Source organism: Palaemon carinicauda, chromosome 44, assembly GCF_036898095.1.
Source record: "Palaemon carinicauda isolate YSFRI2023 chromosome 44, ASM3689809v2, whole genome shotgun sequence".
Lineage (NCBI taxonomy): Eukaryota > Metazoa > Arthropoda > Malacostraca > Decapoda > Palaemonidae > Palaemon > Palaemon carinicauda.
Genome location: NC_090768.1, coordinates 18107329 through 18123250, shown reverse-complemented (window position 1 = coordinate 18123250; position 15922 = coordinate 18107329). Strand labels below are relative to the sequence as shown.

The 15922-nt window shown below is 44.3% G+C and overlaps 1 protein-coding gene across 3 annotated transcripts in view; it reads right to left on the bottom strand.

Annotated features, from left to right (window-relative positions):
• Nucleotides 1–15922, bottom strand: part of Hus1-like (Hus1-like checkpoint clamp component) — a 128021-nt gene that overhangs the window by 48241 nt on the left and 63858 nt on the right. The gene's annotated exons all lie outside the window — the stretch shown is intronic.

Genomic DNA, 15922 nt, shown 5'->3' with positions numbered 1-15922 from the left:
TTTTTCCTGGCTATAAAACTCAAGTGACATTGCATGGGAGTGCGGGGCACTGTTACACGACGTGTTCATTCTCCTTCTGGTCAAAGACTTGTGGGACGGTTGAGGCGAGACCTTTGATAAATGACTCTGGTCTGTATAGTGAGGAAAAATACAAGTTGTATTGAAAATTTGTAGTTTATTCCTACGCTAATACAGTACAAACTTACGAGATATCTAAATAGGAGTCTTCTTTTGGTGGGGATAAGTCTCGGCACAGAGGTATGCCCTTCCTCTCCGATAGATACAATTACTTATAAGAATTTTATAGCCCCTTGTAAAGAGGTAGTGTTGTAATGTTTAATCTAAGAAGATTTATCTTGTGTCAGGGTTGAAGATATATGAAAATCAAGTCACAATGAATATATCCATTATAAATAAAAGCTAACTGAAAAAAGAAAAATGGCAGGCTTACTTGAATTAAGGTTAAATCCAAGTGAAGGTTTCAGGTCCATCTGTGATAACCATCCGCCTTGATCCAAATTACATATCCTTATAATGCAGAGAATAACTGATGCCTTTGATAAAAAGTTGCGTGTCCCGTAAAAGCACATGATTAGATTATTTGTTTTGCTTCAACAATAGGGCTTAAACAGAAAGTGTCCAGGGCCCTTCGAGTACAATTTCCAAGGTAATGGTCTATAGAAGTGTTTTGTCTCTTACATACATCAGCTTTGTAGACCTCTGATACCGAGTGGCTTTTGCAGAACGCTAGGGATGCAGCAAAACCACAGATATCATGTGCTTGGCCCCCAAATGATGCTTCTCTTGAGGATTTATAGGCTCTCTTAACCAAAAGTTAACTGCACTTTTGGATACTTTCTCTTTGAAGCAACAAGTGATCACAAACAAATTGAAAATTTTAGGCCTAAGATACATTTTCTTTAAATATTTTTTAACTGCTCTCACGGTACAGAGTAAAATGTTATTCGGGTCATCACTTACCCCTTTGATAGACAAGATCATGAAAGGGCCTAATCTGATATCGTCTTTAACTGGATTTTGGGCTTTGGCCACAAATTCAGAAACAAATATGGATAATTCTTTCCATCCTTTGGAATGTGACACAAGATAAGATAGACCATTTAGTTCATTTACTCTATTGGCTCAAGCTAAGGCAACGAGGAAGACAGTCTTTAGGGTAAGGTCTGTCTAAGGCTTTATGCATAGGTTCATAAGGGCTTGCTTCAAAGACCTGAGAACCTTTGTCACATCCTAGGAGGGGGGTTTGAGTTCTCGTGGAGAACAAGTCTGCTCAAAACTCCTAATGAGAGCCGAGAGTTCCCATGAAGTGGCTCATGGCTGAGCGGTATACCTTTTACCACAATGACAAAGGGATTTCTCGTTCCTCAGGAACACCAAAAAGTCGGTAAGCAAGGAAATAATGGCCTTGAGTGGAACAAGATTTCCCCTACAACACCGATCACAGAGGATTTTCCACTTAGCCTGGTGGACTGCAGCGGACAACTTTCATAGATGTCCGAAAGTGGTTTCGCGGTTGGTCCCGAAAAGCCTTTCTTTCGGAAGAGATCCTGAATAGTCTCCAGCTGTGAAGCGACAGGCAATATGCTGCACTAAGGAACTTTCTAATGTGTGGTTGACATAGTAGGTTTGGCCCTTCTGGAAGTTCTCTTGCCAGCAGGACTGGACACCACTCTGGTGTTGGCCACTTTATAGCTATTAGAATTACTCTCTGGGATGTTCAGTCTCTCTTCAGGATCTGCCGAATCAGACAAAACGGCAAGAACGCGCAAAAGTCTAGTGCGTCCCTTGGGTGCTGAACGGCGTCTTCCATTACTGCAGCTTGGTCTGGGACTAGTGAGCAATACACTGGGATTTTGTGGTTCAGGTGAGTGGTGAATAATGTCATAAGTCTCTTCTGCACCAGAGGAAGCAGAGACCATTCTGTACCAAACGTCGTCCGTGATCGCCTCAGATGATCGGCAATGACGGTCCTCTTCCTAGGGATAAACTTCCCCCAAGAGGGAGATTGTATTGGTCTGTGTCCACCTGAGTGCCTCTAATGTGAGTTGGCAGAGTAGGAAAGAGGCTATGCCTCCCTGTTTGGAGATAATGTACAGGTCACTATTGTGGAGTTGTCGCTCATCAATACCATGGAGTGACCTTTTAGTCTCCGAGAAGTAGAGTTATGCTAGTTGCAGAAATTGATGTGAAAAGTCTTGTCCTTTTCTGACCATAGGCCCAAGATTTGCTCCCTAGGAGAGAAGCATCCGAGAACAGAAGGAACTACTGTATTGGAGAGGAGCCTGAAGGGGGTTTTCTGCTAGCAGGTTCTCCTCTCTTAGCCACAAATGGAAGCTTGTCACAACCTCCTGGAGCACAAGTAGCAGGGATGCAGGGTGGTCAGATGTCTGCGACCATTGGCTCTTCAGAGCCCACTGCACAGAGCAAAGATGAATTCTCCCAGAGGACGAGGTTCTCCAAAGAGGAGAGATGACCTATTAGTTTCTGCCCGAGTAGACAGGAAGTGATTCCCTTTCAGAAAGGTTTTTGCTATTTTCCTGAGTCTCAGGAGCCTGTCAGCAGATGGAAACGCTCTGGCTTGGACCAAGTACGTCAATGCCTAGAAACTGTAACTGATGGATTGTTGAGGGATGAGGTTGGACTTCTCAAGGTTTAGTTTCCTCCTTAACTCATTGCAGAAGTCTATGAGTAGATCCCCGTGCCTTATCAGTAGTCCTCTGGGCTCTGCCAGGAGAAGCCAGTCATCCAGGTCCCTCAAATGCATGGTTAAAGTCTGAGACAAAGGCAAAGATTCTGGTAAAACCCTGAGGGGGTGTTGACAAGCTGAAACATAGCACCCTGAACTGGAAAATTCTGTCTTGAAAGGGAAACCTTAGGTATTTCCTAGAGGCAGGATGAATGGAGCCCTGAAAGTAGGCCTCTTTAAGGTCTATGGTCAAAAATAAATCATTCTTCCCGAGGGACTGGAGAATGGTGACCGGAGTTTCCATTTTGAATCCTGTTTGTAGCATAAACAGATTCAAATGGGAAAAGTCTATGACACCTGGAGCGTAAAGTCCTGGTCACACGCTGTGGACAGTATGAAAAGGACATGATATCCAGAATGAAGGACTTCTACAGTCCAGGGATTGGCCCCTTAGTACTACCACCTGAACCATTAGCTTTGTAAGCATCCCCTCACTAGTGGTAACCTGGGGAACTTGCCCTTCCAAGCAGGAGCCTCTGCGACCGCGACCTCTTCTTCCGGAGGGATATCCTCTAGGTTAAAAGATGGGTCTGGTGTCTTGCCTCCCAGGATGTTGCGAATCTGTTGTCGGCAGAAGTCGTCTCTGCTAAGGAACTTGTTTGAAAGGCGACTTCCTTTGTTGCTAATGAAGGACAGGAATCCTTGGTGCCACCGCTCCCCTCATCAAAGCAGTTTGTCCAAACCTCCCAACCTTTTCTACGGCCATAACCACATCCGAAGAAGGGAACAGAGGAGAACTTGCTAAATCCGAGTTTCTCAGGGATAGCACGTCCCGGGGGCACAGTTGCTTAGAGCATCTGGCCAAGAATGCATCGAGTTGTTTTAAGATACAATCTCCAGAAAGGGAAACATTTTGATGTAAAAGGAATTCTAGGGCTTTGGCCCTTAACCGTGACAATTCCTCTAACTGTTTAGCCCCTTTGCTACGAGGCTATGGATCTGCTACTCAAGCTATATACGAGATTTGTCATCAGCTGATATACTTGCTTACTTACTCGGTTATTTATCGTCGAATTATTATCGAATAACATAGGCACTTCAATGAATATAAAGGATTTTTTACCCATAAAATCACAGTGCTTTACCATTATCTAGAGAAAATGTAAAAGAAATTTCTGAAAAATTATTCTATAATCACTTCACAATGAATGGAAAAAATATTTTGGTTGTTTAGAGTTAAATACATTAGAAAATAAAGCCACCTTAAGTGAGCCTGTACATACGATGGTAACAAATCTCGTATATAGCATGAGGGATATGACCCCTAAAATAGAACCTCCAAAAGGGAGAATTTATAACATATTGCTGAGACCTGTCAGGGTTAACACTCGGATTTTAAGGCACATCTGTTAAAATCTATCATTTGTTCCAGTAAATTAGTCTGATTATTTGCAGGTATGGTTATAGAACGTACGGTAATATACCTATTCTACAAAATGACATTCTGAAAGGGTACAATTGACAACCTACAGCAAACTGAACCATGCAGATAAAGGCTTCACTATAATTTGTTTTATAAGTTTATTGAATTTAGCCTTAAATGTTTCTGTAAAAGGAGGGCTTTCTCTAATGTGAAGTGAATTTACTGCCAGAGAAGACATTGAAGAATAATCTTTTAAACAAAGTCATCTCTTCTGGATTAACTTCTGCAATGGTTTTAGGCAAAACCATAAAAGGAGATTCATCCTCCTTATTGTATCTACCTTCTGTTGTCTTCCACTTCTCTTCTTTATCTTGAGGTAATATTTCTAGAACCTATCTGATTATCTCTATCCTCTCTATAATGTGTTTATTATTATTATTATTATTATCAAAATTATTTTATGCCCCCTGTAGCCGCGGGGGGCATAAAAACAATTAGAATAGCGCCGTTATCCCTGCGTGTCGTAAGAGGCGACTAAAAGGGACGGGACGAGGGGGCTGGGAACCCACTCTCCTGTATCTACATCCTGTGAGACATCGACAAAGAGATGGAGCTGGGGGGAGAGTGACTGCTCCCCGCACTCTAGTTTTGGGGTGTTTGAATATGCGTGGATGTAGTACGATAGAGAGTAAAAGATGTGAAATTGGAAGTATGTTTAGGAATAGAAGGATGGATGTATTGGCCTTGTGTGAGACGAAGATAAAAGGACAGGGTAAAGTGATGTTTGGTGAAATATCTGGTAGTGTGTCTGGGATTGAAAGGGGAAGAGCGAGAGAGGGTGTGGCTTTATTGCTGAGTGAATGGATGACAGGTAAAGTAGTGGAATGGAAGGAGATATCATCTAGGTTAATGTGGGTAAGGGTTAGGTTGGGTAGGGAATGTTGGGCGTTTGTCAGTGCGTATGGGCCAGGTAGTGAGAAAAGTGAAAAAGAGCGGAATGAGTTCTGGAATGAATTAACTAGATGTGTAGAAGGACTGGGTAGAAGGAATTATGTAGTTGTCATGGGTGACTTAAATGCTAGAGTGGGCACTGGAGAGGTAGAAGGTGTCATTGGGAAGTATGGTGTACCAGGTGAAAATGAGAGTGGTGAGAGACTGGTAAATATGTGTGTTGAGCAAGAGATGGTGATAAGTAATAGCCTTTTCAAAAAGAAAGATAAAAATAAGTATACATGGGTAAGAGTGGCAAATGGAAGAGTAGTAGAAAGGGCATTAATGGATTATGTGTTGGTAACTAAAAGAATGTTTGGAAGATTGAAAGACGTTCACGTGTTTAGGGGTATGGCTAACGGTATGTCTGATCATTTTTTGGTGGAAGGAAAAATGTTATTTTGATAATAAAATAAATTTTTGAATATACTTACCCGGTGATTATAATAGCTGCAACTCTGTTGCTCGACAGAAAACTCTAAGGTAAAACTCGCCAGCGATCGCTACACAGGTGAAATATCTGTCGTCCAGATACCCAGTACTCAATGTAAACAAAGACTCAATTTTCTCCTCGTTCCACTGCGTCTCTATTGGGGAGGAAGGGAGGGTCCTTTAATTTATAATCACCGGGTAAGTATATTCAAAAATTTATTTTATTATCAAAATAACATTTTTCAATATTTAACTTAGCCGGTGATTATAATAGCTGATTCACACCCAGGGGGGTGGGTAGAGACCAGCAATATATGTTTACATTATTATGAGCTAAGAGTTTTTATTTCATTTTAGAAGTTATCCAAATAACAAAAACAAAATAAATAGGTACCTGGTAAGGAAGTCGACTTGAACAATTACTCTGCCTTTTTAAGTATGTCTTCCTTACGGAGCCTCGCGATCCTCTTAGGATGCTGATCGACCCCTAGGATCTGAAGTATCAAGGGTTGCAACCCATACAACAGGACCTCATCAAAACCCCTAATCTAGGCGCTCTCAAGAAATGACTTTGACCACCCGCCAAATCAACCAGGATGCGAAAGGCTTCTTAGCCTTACGGACAACCCAAAAAACAACAATAAAAACATTTCAAGAGAAAGATTAAAAGGTTATGGAATTAGGGAATTGTAGTGGTTGAGCCCTCACCCACTACTGCACTCGCTGCTACGAATGGTCCCAGTGTGTAGCAGTCCTCGTAAAGAGACTGGACATCCTTAAGATAAAAAGACGCGAACACTGACTTGCTTCTCCAATAGGTTGCGTCCATTATACTTCGCAGAGATCTATTTTGTTTAAAGGCCACGGAAGTTGCGACAGCTCTAACTTCGTGTGTCCTTACCTTCAGCAAAGCTTGGTCTTCCTCACTCAGATGGGAATGAGCTTCTCGTATTAACAGTCTGACAAAATAGGATAAAGCATTCTTTGACATAGGCAAAGATGGTTTCTTAACAGAACACCATAAAGCTTCAGAAAGGCCTCGTAAAGGTTTAGTTCGTTTTAAATAGAACTTAAGAGCTCTCACAGGGCATAAGACTCTTTCCAGTTCATTGCCTACCATATTCGATAAGCTGGGAATATCGAACGATTTCGGCCAAGGTCGAGAAGGCAGCTCGTTTTTGGCTAGAAAACCAAGTTGTAGTGAACATGTAGCCTTTTCTGATGAAAATCCGATGTTCTTGCTGAAGGCATGAATCTCACTGACTCTTTTAGCTGTGGCTAAACATACCAGGAAAAGAGTCTTTAAGGTGAGATCTTTCAGGGAGGCTGATTGTAGCGGCTCGAACCTGTCTGACATAAGGAATCTTAGTACCACGTCTAAATTCCAACCAGGTGTAACCAGACGACGCTCCTTCGTGGTCTCAAAAGACTTAAGGAGGTCCTGTAGATCTTTATTGTTGGAAAGATCTAAGCCTCTGTGACGGAAGACTGATGCCAACATGCTTCTGTAACCCTTGATAGTGGGAGCTGAAAGTGATCGTTCTTTCCTCAGGTATAAGAGGAAGTCAGCTATTTGAGTTACAGAGGTACTGGTCGAGGATATAGATACTGACTTGCACCAGTTTCGGAAGATCTCCCACTTCGATTGGTAGACTCTAAGGGTGGATGTTCTCCTTGCTCTTGCAATCGCACTGGCTGCCTCCTTCGAAAAGCCTCTAGCTCTCGAGAGTCTTTCGATAGTCTGAAGGCAGTCAGACGAAGAGCGTGGAGGTTTTGGTGTACCTTCTTTACGTGTGGCTGACGTAGAAGGTCCACCCTTAGAGGAAGAGTTCTGGGAACGTCTACTAGCCATCGAAGTACCTCGGTGAACCATTCTCTCGCGGGCCAGAGGGGAGCAACTAGCGTCAACCTTGTCCCTTCGTGAGAGGCGAACTTCTGCAGTACCTTGTTGACAATCTTGAACGGTGGGAATGCATATAGATCTAGATGTGACCAATCTAGGAGAAAGGCATCTATATGAACTGCTGCTGGGTCCAGGATTGGTGAGCAATATATTGGGAGCCTCTTGGTCATCGAGGTTGCAAAGAGATCTATGGTTGGTTGGCCCCAAGTGGCCCAAAGTCTCTTGCATACATCCTTGTGGAGGGTCCATTCTGTTGGAATTACTTGTCCCTTCCGACTGAGACAATCTGCCATGACATTCAAGTTGCCTTGGATGAACCTCGTTACTAGCGATATGTTTTGACCTTTTGACCAGATGAGCAGGTCCCTTGCTATCTCGTACAACGTCAGTGAGTGGGTCCCTCCTTGCTTGGAGATGTACGCCAAAGCAGTGGTGTTGTCCGAGTTCACCTCCACCACTTTGTCTTGAAGGAGAGACCTGAAGCTTTTCAAGGCCAGATGTACTGCCAGTAGCTCCTTGCAGTTGATATGCATTGTCCTTTGACTCGAGTTCCATAATCCCGAACATTCCCGACCGTCAAATGTCGCGCCCCAGCCTACGTCCGATGCGTCCGAGAAGAGAACGTGGTTGGGAGTCTGAACAGCCAGGGGCAGACCCTCTCTGAGGCTGATACTGTCCTTCCACCAAGTCAGGCAAGACTTCATCTTCTCGGAAATGGGGATCGAGACCGCTTCTAGCGTCTTGTCCTTTTTCCAGTGAAATGCTAGGTGATATTGAAGAGGACGGAGGTGTAGTCTTCCTAATGACACAAACTGTTCCAGGGATGATAGCGTCCCTATCAGACTCATCCACTTCCTGACTGAACATCGTTCCTTCTTCAGCATGTTCTGGATGCATAACTGGGCTTGGCTTGTTCTGGGGGCCGACGGAAAAGCCCGAAAAGCTAGAATGTGAATCTCCATCCCTAAATACACAATAGTTTGGGATGGGACCACTTGTGACTTTTCCATATTGACAAGGAGACCCAATTCCTTGGTCAGATCTAGAGTCCACTTTAGATCCTTCAGACAGCGACGACTGGAAGAAGCTCTGAGAAGCCAGTCGTCCAAATAGAGGGAGGCTCGGATGTCCGCTAAATGAAGGAATTTGGCTACATTCCTCATCAGCCTCGTAAACACAAGAGGAGCTGTGCTTAGGCCAAAGCACAGGGCTTGAAACTGGTAGACAACCTTTTCGAAAACGAATCTCAGAAAAGGTTGGGAGTCCGGGTGGATGGGGACGTGGAAGTAGGCGTCCCTTAGGTCTAAAGAGACCATCCAGTCTTCCCTTCTGACCGCTGCTAGAACCGACTTTGTGGTCTCCATGGAGAACGTCTGCTTTGTGACAAAGACATTCAGAGCACTGACGTCTAGCACCGGCCTCCACCCTCCTGTCTTCTTTGACACCAAGAAGAGTCGGTTGTAGAATCCCGGGGTTTGATGGTCCGAGACTTTGACCACCGCTCCCTTCTCTAGTAAAAGAGACACTTCATGTTTCAAGGCTCGTCTCTTGTCTTCCTCTCTGTACCTGGGAGAGAGATCAATGGGAGACGTTGCTAGAGGGGGTTTCCGTACAAACGGGATCTTGTACCCCTCTGAGCAACTTCACAGATTGTGCATCTGCGCCTCTCTTTTCCCAGGTCTGCCAGAAGTTCTTGAGTCTGGCTCCCACTGCTGTCTGAAGAAGCTGGCAGTCAGACTCTGCCCTTAAAGGACTTGGTTCCTTTCTTCTTTCCTCGTTTCCCTTCGGCACGAGCACCTCCTCTGCTGGAGGCTCTGCCACGAAAGGGCGGAATAAAACGGGACGCTGGAGTGTCCATCCTTGGTCTAGCAGACAAGGTAGGCAAAGGGGTGGCTTTGCGAGCGGAGGACGCAACAAGATCGTGAGTGTTCTTCTGTATCAAAGAAGCGGCAATTTCCTTAATCAGGTCTTCTGGAAAAAGGCACTTGGAAAGAGGAGCAAACAGAAGTTCGGATCTCTGGCATGGTGTAACTCCAGCTGAAAGGAATGAGCATAGGTTTTCACGCTTCTTAAGGACTCCGGACACAAATGATGCAGCAAGCTCATTAGACCCATCACGTACGGCCTTGTCCATGCAGGACATAATGAGCAAGGAAGTCTCCTTCTCTGTCGGAGAGATCTTTCTGCTTAGAGATCCTAGACACCAGTCTAAGAAGTTAAAAACTTCGAAGGCTCTAAAGATACCTTTCAACAGGTGGTCCAGGTCCGAAGATGACCAACATATTTTTGAGCGTCTCATGGCAAGGCGGCGGGGAGAGTCTACGAGACTTGAGAAGTCGCCCTGGGCAGAGGCAGGAACTCCCAAGCCGAGAACTTCTCCCGTGGCATACCAGACGCTCGATCTAGAAGAGAGTCTAGCAGGGGGAAACGTAAAAGCTGTCTTCCCTAAACTCTTCTTGGACTGCAGCCATTCTCCTATCACACGCAAAGCTCTCTTGGACGAGCGTGCGAGGACGAGTCTAGTAAAGGCAGGAGTGGATGACGGCATGCCTAACACAAACTCTGACGGAGGAGAACGCGGAGCCACAGAAACAAACTGGTCCGGAAACATCTCTTTGAACAGGGCCAAAACTTTCCTAAAGTCCAAAGAGGGTTGCGTAGACTTAGGCTCGTCCAGTTCTGAATGCGGTTCATCTACGTGTGCAGCAACATCATCATCAGAAAGTCCCTCATCCGATAACTGATGAGGGAACGGCAACGGAGTGGGTAACGGCTGGTAAGCTGAGTCCGGTCGCACGGGTGCATGCGTGACTGAGCCGGACGCAACGTCATGGAACTGTTGCCCAGTCTGTGAGCTGGCAACAACCATAGCAGCGCGGGGACGCACAGCGTCTACTCCAGACTGTCTGGACTGATGTGGGTGAGCAGTGGCAACCACACTGAGTTGCGGAGGTTGACGCACCGCGTCAAAACAAAACAACTCTGACGGTTGTTGAACCTCACGAACGTCAACGGAGACCTCCGTGCGTCGCTGAACGTCAACATGCGGCTGGCAGATCACACTGGAACGCATGGGTGGCGGAACTCTCTCAACTGGTGTGCGTGAGAAGGTTACCTCAGCGTCCACCGGACGCACAACCGATCGTGTGGGCGGTTGTAGGCAAGGAGCTGCACTAGCTGGTGCGGCAGCAACCTTCTCCGCACGAAAGTCCTGCATAAGAGACGTTAGCTGAGACTGCATGTCTTGCAGTAGAGACCACTTAGGGTCTACAGGAGCAGGTGCGGCGACAGACGGTGTAACTGTCTGAAGCGGTACCGCTTTGCCTCTCTTAGGAGGTGAGCAGTCATCGGATGACTGCAGCGAGTCCGAACTGACCCAGTGGCTACAACTGGGCCGTTGGACTTGTGCGGAAGGGACCGACTTGCGCTTTAACGGTCGTGAGACCTTGGTCCAGGGTTTCTTGCGAGAAACACCTTCCGAAGACGAGGTATAAATGGGCTCTCTCGTCTTAGATAGGCAGGGGCGATCTTGGGTAGATACGCCCGATACCACGGAGGGAACGTCTGTTCGCTGATTAAAGCCTCTCGAACCCATTTGTCGTACGACATTGCTTCTCCCCTGGACTTGGGAGCTTGCAAGAGGTCCCGGACTAGGAGGACGACAGGCACGAACAGACGAACCCTCAAGCGCAACACTATCCACAACACTATCACTCACTTTAACACTTCCCACTGCACTTTTGCACTTCAGCTCCTTCACATCCGCCATAAGTTGATTACGGTCACTAGCAAGGGACTCAACTCTCTCACCCAGAGCTTGGATGGCACACATCATATCAGCCATCGAAGGTTCCTGAGTGCCAGGAGGGGGATTAGGAGCAACCACTACAGGGGAAGGAATAGGTTGTGGGGCATGAGGAGAGGAAATATCGATAGAACGAGAGGAACTTCTCCTAACTCTATCTCTCTCTAGCCTACGTGTATACTTTTGGAATTCGATAAAATCGAATTCCGAAAGCCCAACGCACTCCTCACACCGATCTTCCAATTGACAGGTTTTATCCCGACAATTGGAACAAACAGTGTGAGGGTCGATAGAAGCCTTCGGAAGACGCCTTGAACAGTCCCTAGCATTGCACTTCCTAAATTTTGGGACTTGTGAAGGGTCAGCCATTTTGAATTGGTCAAAGGGGAATTCAAAAAACTATCAAAAAGTCATCAACAAAGAATCCGATATCAAAAAGAGTTCAAGGATTTGTGTGAAGAGAAACCCTGCACAGCGAAAGCTTAAAACTAGAATAATGTACTTCACCAATTAGTTGTGAAAAAACTCCAGTTTAGCAACAGCGAGTAAGTACGTCTTGTCGATAGCGCGACAGAGAGAAAATTGAGTCTTTGTTTACATTGAGTACTGGGTATCTGGACGACAGATGGCGCTGTTGGGCACACCCGCAACCTGTGTAGCGATCGCTGGCGAGTTTTACCTTAGAGTTTTCTGTCGAGCAACAGAGTTGCAGCTATTATAATCACCGGCTAAGTTAAATATTGAAAATTAATTATAGCAAAAGAGTAAGGGAATAGAGTAGGTGGATGTAAAAGGGAGCTAGTGAGGGTTGAAGAGCTAATAAAACCGGGGGTAAAAAGTAAATATCAGGAAAGGTTGAAAATGACATATGACGAAGTGAAAGTAAGAGAAACTGGCAATTTTGAGGAGGAGTGGAAGTTAGTAAAAGAAAATTTTGTTGGGATTGCAAGTGATGTGTTAGGCAAGAAGGTTGTTGGAGGCAGCATGAGAAAAGGCAGTGAATGGTGAAATGAAGGAGTGAAGATAAAAGTGGAAGAGAAAAAGAGGGCTTTTGAAGAATGGCTGCAGAGTAATAGTATAGAGAAGTATGAAAAATATAAAGAGAAAAATGTGGAAGTAAAGCGCAAGGTACGTGAGACAAAGAGGGCAGCTGACCTGAGGTGGGGTCAGGGATTGGGTCATTCATATGAAGAGAATAAGAAGTTGTTTTGGAAAGAAGTGAAGAGAGTAAGGAAGGCTGGCTCAAGAATTGAAGAGACAGTGAAAGATGGAAATGGAAGGTTGTTAAAAGGAGAGGAGGCAAGGAAAATATGGGCGGAATATTTTGAAAGTTTACTGAATGTTGAGGATAATAGGGAGGCAGATATAATTGCTGTTGCAGGTGTTGAGGTGCCAGTGATGGGAGATGAGAATGAGAGAGAGATTACAATAGATGAAGTGAGGAGAGCACTAGATGAAACGATAGCAGGAAAAGCATCTGGTATGGATGGTGTGAGAGCTGAGATGTTGAAGGAAGGGGGTGTGACTGTACTTGAATGGTTGGTGAAATTGTTTAATATGTGTTTTGTGTTGTCAATGGTACCAGTAGATTGGGTTTGTGCATGTATTGTACCACTATATAAGGGTAAGGGAGATGTGCATGAGAGTTGTAATTCAAGAGGCATTAGTTTGTTAAGCGTAGTTGGAAAAGTGTATGGTAGAGTAATGATTAATAGGATCAAGGATAAAACAGAGAATGCAATCTTAGAAGTACAGGGTGGTTTTAGAAGAGGTAGGGGTTGTATGAATCAGATTTTTACAGTAAGGCAGATATGCGAGAAATATTTAGCAAAAGGCAAGGTGGTGTATGTTGCGTTTATGGATCTGGAGAAAGCGTATGATAGAGTTGATAGGGAAGCAATGTGGAATGTGATGAGGTTATATGGAGTTGGTGGAAGGTTGTTGCAAGTAGTGAAAATTTTCTACAAAGGTAGTAAAGCATGTGTTAGGATAGGAAATGAAGTGAGTGATTGGTTTCCGGTGAGAGTGGGGCTGAGACAGGGATGTGTGATGTCGCCGTGGTTGTTTAACTTGTATGTTGATGGAGTGGTGAGAGAGGTGAATGCTCGAGTGCACGGACGAGGATTAAAACTGGTAGACGAGAATGACCATGAATGGGAGGTAAATCAGTTGTTGTTTGCGGATGATACTGTACTGGTTGCAGACACAGAAGAGAAGCTTGGCCGATTAGTGACAGAATTTGGAAGTGTGTGTGAGAGAAGGAAGTTGAGAGTTAATGTGGGTAAGAGTAAGGTTATGAGATGTACGAGAAGGGAAGGTGGTGCAAGGTTGAATGTCATGTTGAATGGAGAGTTACTTGAGGAGGTGGATCAGTTTAAGTACTTGGGGTCTGTTATTGCAGCAAATGGTGGAGTGGAAGCAGATGTACATCAGAGTGAATGAAGGTTGCAAAGTGTTGGGGGCAGTTAAGGGAGTAGTAAAAAATAGAGGGTTGGGCATGAATGTAAAGAGAGTTCTATATGAGAAAGTGATTGTACCAACTGTGATGTATGGATCGGAGTTGTGGGGAATGAAAGTGACGGAGAGACAGAAATTGAATGTGTTTGAGATGAAGTGTCTAAGGAGTATGGCTGGTGTATCTCGAGTAGATAGGGTTAGGAACGAAGTGGTGAGAGTGAGAACGGGTGTAAGAAATGAATTAGAAGCTAGAAAGGATATGAATGTGTTGAGGTGGTTTGGTCATGTTGAGAGAATGGAAAATGGCTGTCTGCTAAAGAAGGTGATGAATGCAAGAGTTGATGGGAGAAGTTAAAGAGGAAGGCCAAGGTTTGGGTGGATGGATGGAGTGAAGGAAGCTCTGGGTGATAGGAGGATTGATGTGAGAGAGGCAAGAGAGCGTGCTAGAAATAGGAATGAATGGCGAGCGATTGTGACGCAGTTCCGGTAGGCCCTGCTGCTTCCTCCGATGCATTAGATGACCGCGGAGGTAGCAGCAGTAGGGGATTCAGCCTTATGAAGCTTCATCTGTGGTGGATAATGTGGGAGGGTGGGCTGTGGCACCCTAGCAGTATCAGTTGAACTCGGTTGAGTCCCTTGTTAGGCTGGGAGGAACGTAGAGAGTAGAGGTCCCCTTTTTTGTTTTGTTTCATTTGTTGATGTCAGCTACCCCCCAAAATTGGGGGGAGTGCCTTGGTATATGTATGTATGTATTAAAAGGAAATTAACCAGACCAATGATTCAAACTCAACTCTTACAGAGCTGGCCTGATTAACATAGGGAAGAAAAAATATATTAATGTTACATAAATGAATAAAATATTTATTAAACATAATGGATGAAAAATAAAGAGGTAGAGATCTGTGATAAGTAAAAATCTAAATCTTATATAAAACCTCTAACTCAAAAAAAGGTAAAAATCCTAAAAACTAAGAAATTCTCGGTCCAATAGATGGTCAATAAAACTATCACCAAAACATAAATCTTTTTTTTTAAACTTTGAAGTTGTTAAAAATATGTTTTTATAGTTAGAATACAGTCACACTTATTGTACCTAGGAAATTTTTCATGAGGTGTGCATATAAAATACCCATAGTCCACATTTGTGTGACCTATACGCCATTTTGTTAAAATTACTAGGTTCCTTTCTTTTTGCACTGAAGATTCCCATAGAGATACACTTAGTTTGATTTCTTTTAACTTATTTTCAGCAAATTCACTATTCTACTGAAATTACCTTATTTGTAGCTATGCAATACTTTAAGCAGGTCATATAATACCTCACAGGTACTCTTCGTTCCTAACCCTATCTACTCGAGATACACCAGCCATACTCCTAGACACTTCATCTCAAACACATTCAATTTCTGTCTCTCCGTTACTTTCATTCCCCACAACTCCGATCCATACATCACAGTTGGTACAATCACTTTCTCATAAAGAACTCTCTTTACATTCATGCCCAACCCTCTATTATTTACTACTCCCTTAACTGCCCCAACACTTTGCATCCTTCATTCACTCTCTGACGTACATCTGCTTCCACTCCACCATTTGCTGCAACAACAGACCCCAAGTACTTGAACTGATCCACCTCCTCAAGTAACTCCCCAGTTAACATGACATTCAACCTCGCACCACCTTCCCTTCTCGTACATCTCATAACCTTACTCTTACCCACAATAACTCTCAACTTCCTTCTCTCACACACCCTTCCAAATTCTGTCACTAATCGGCCAAGCTTCTCTTCCGCGTCTGCAACCAGTACAGTATCATCCGCAAACAACAAGTGATTTACCTCCCAATCATGGTCATTCTCGTCAACCAGTTTCAATCCTTGTCCAAGCACTCGAGCATTCACCTTTCTCACCACTCCATCAACATACAACTTAAACAACCACGGCGACATCACACATCCCTGTCTCAGCCCCACTCTCACCGGAACCCAATCGCTCATTTCATTTCCTATCCTAACACATGCTTTACTACCTTTGGAGAAAATTTTTACTGCTTGCAACAACCTTTCACCAACTACATATAACCTCATCACATTCCACATTGCTTCCCTATCAACTCTAGCATACGCTTTCTCCAGATCTATAAACACAACATACACCTCCTTAGCTTTTGCTAAATATTTCTCGCATATCTGCCTAACTGTAAAAA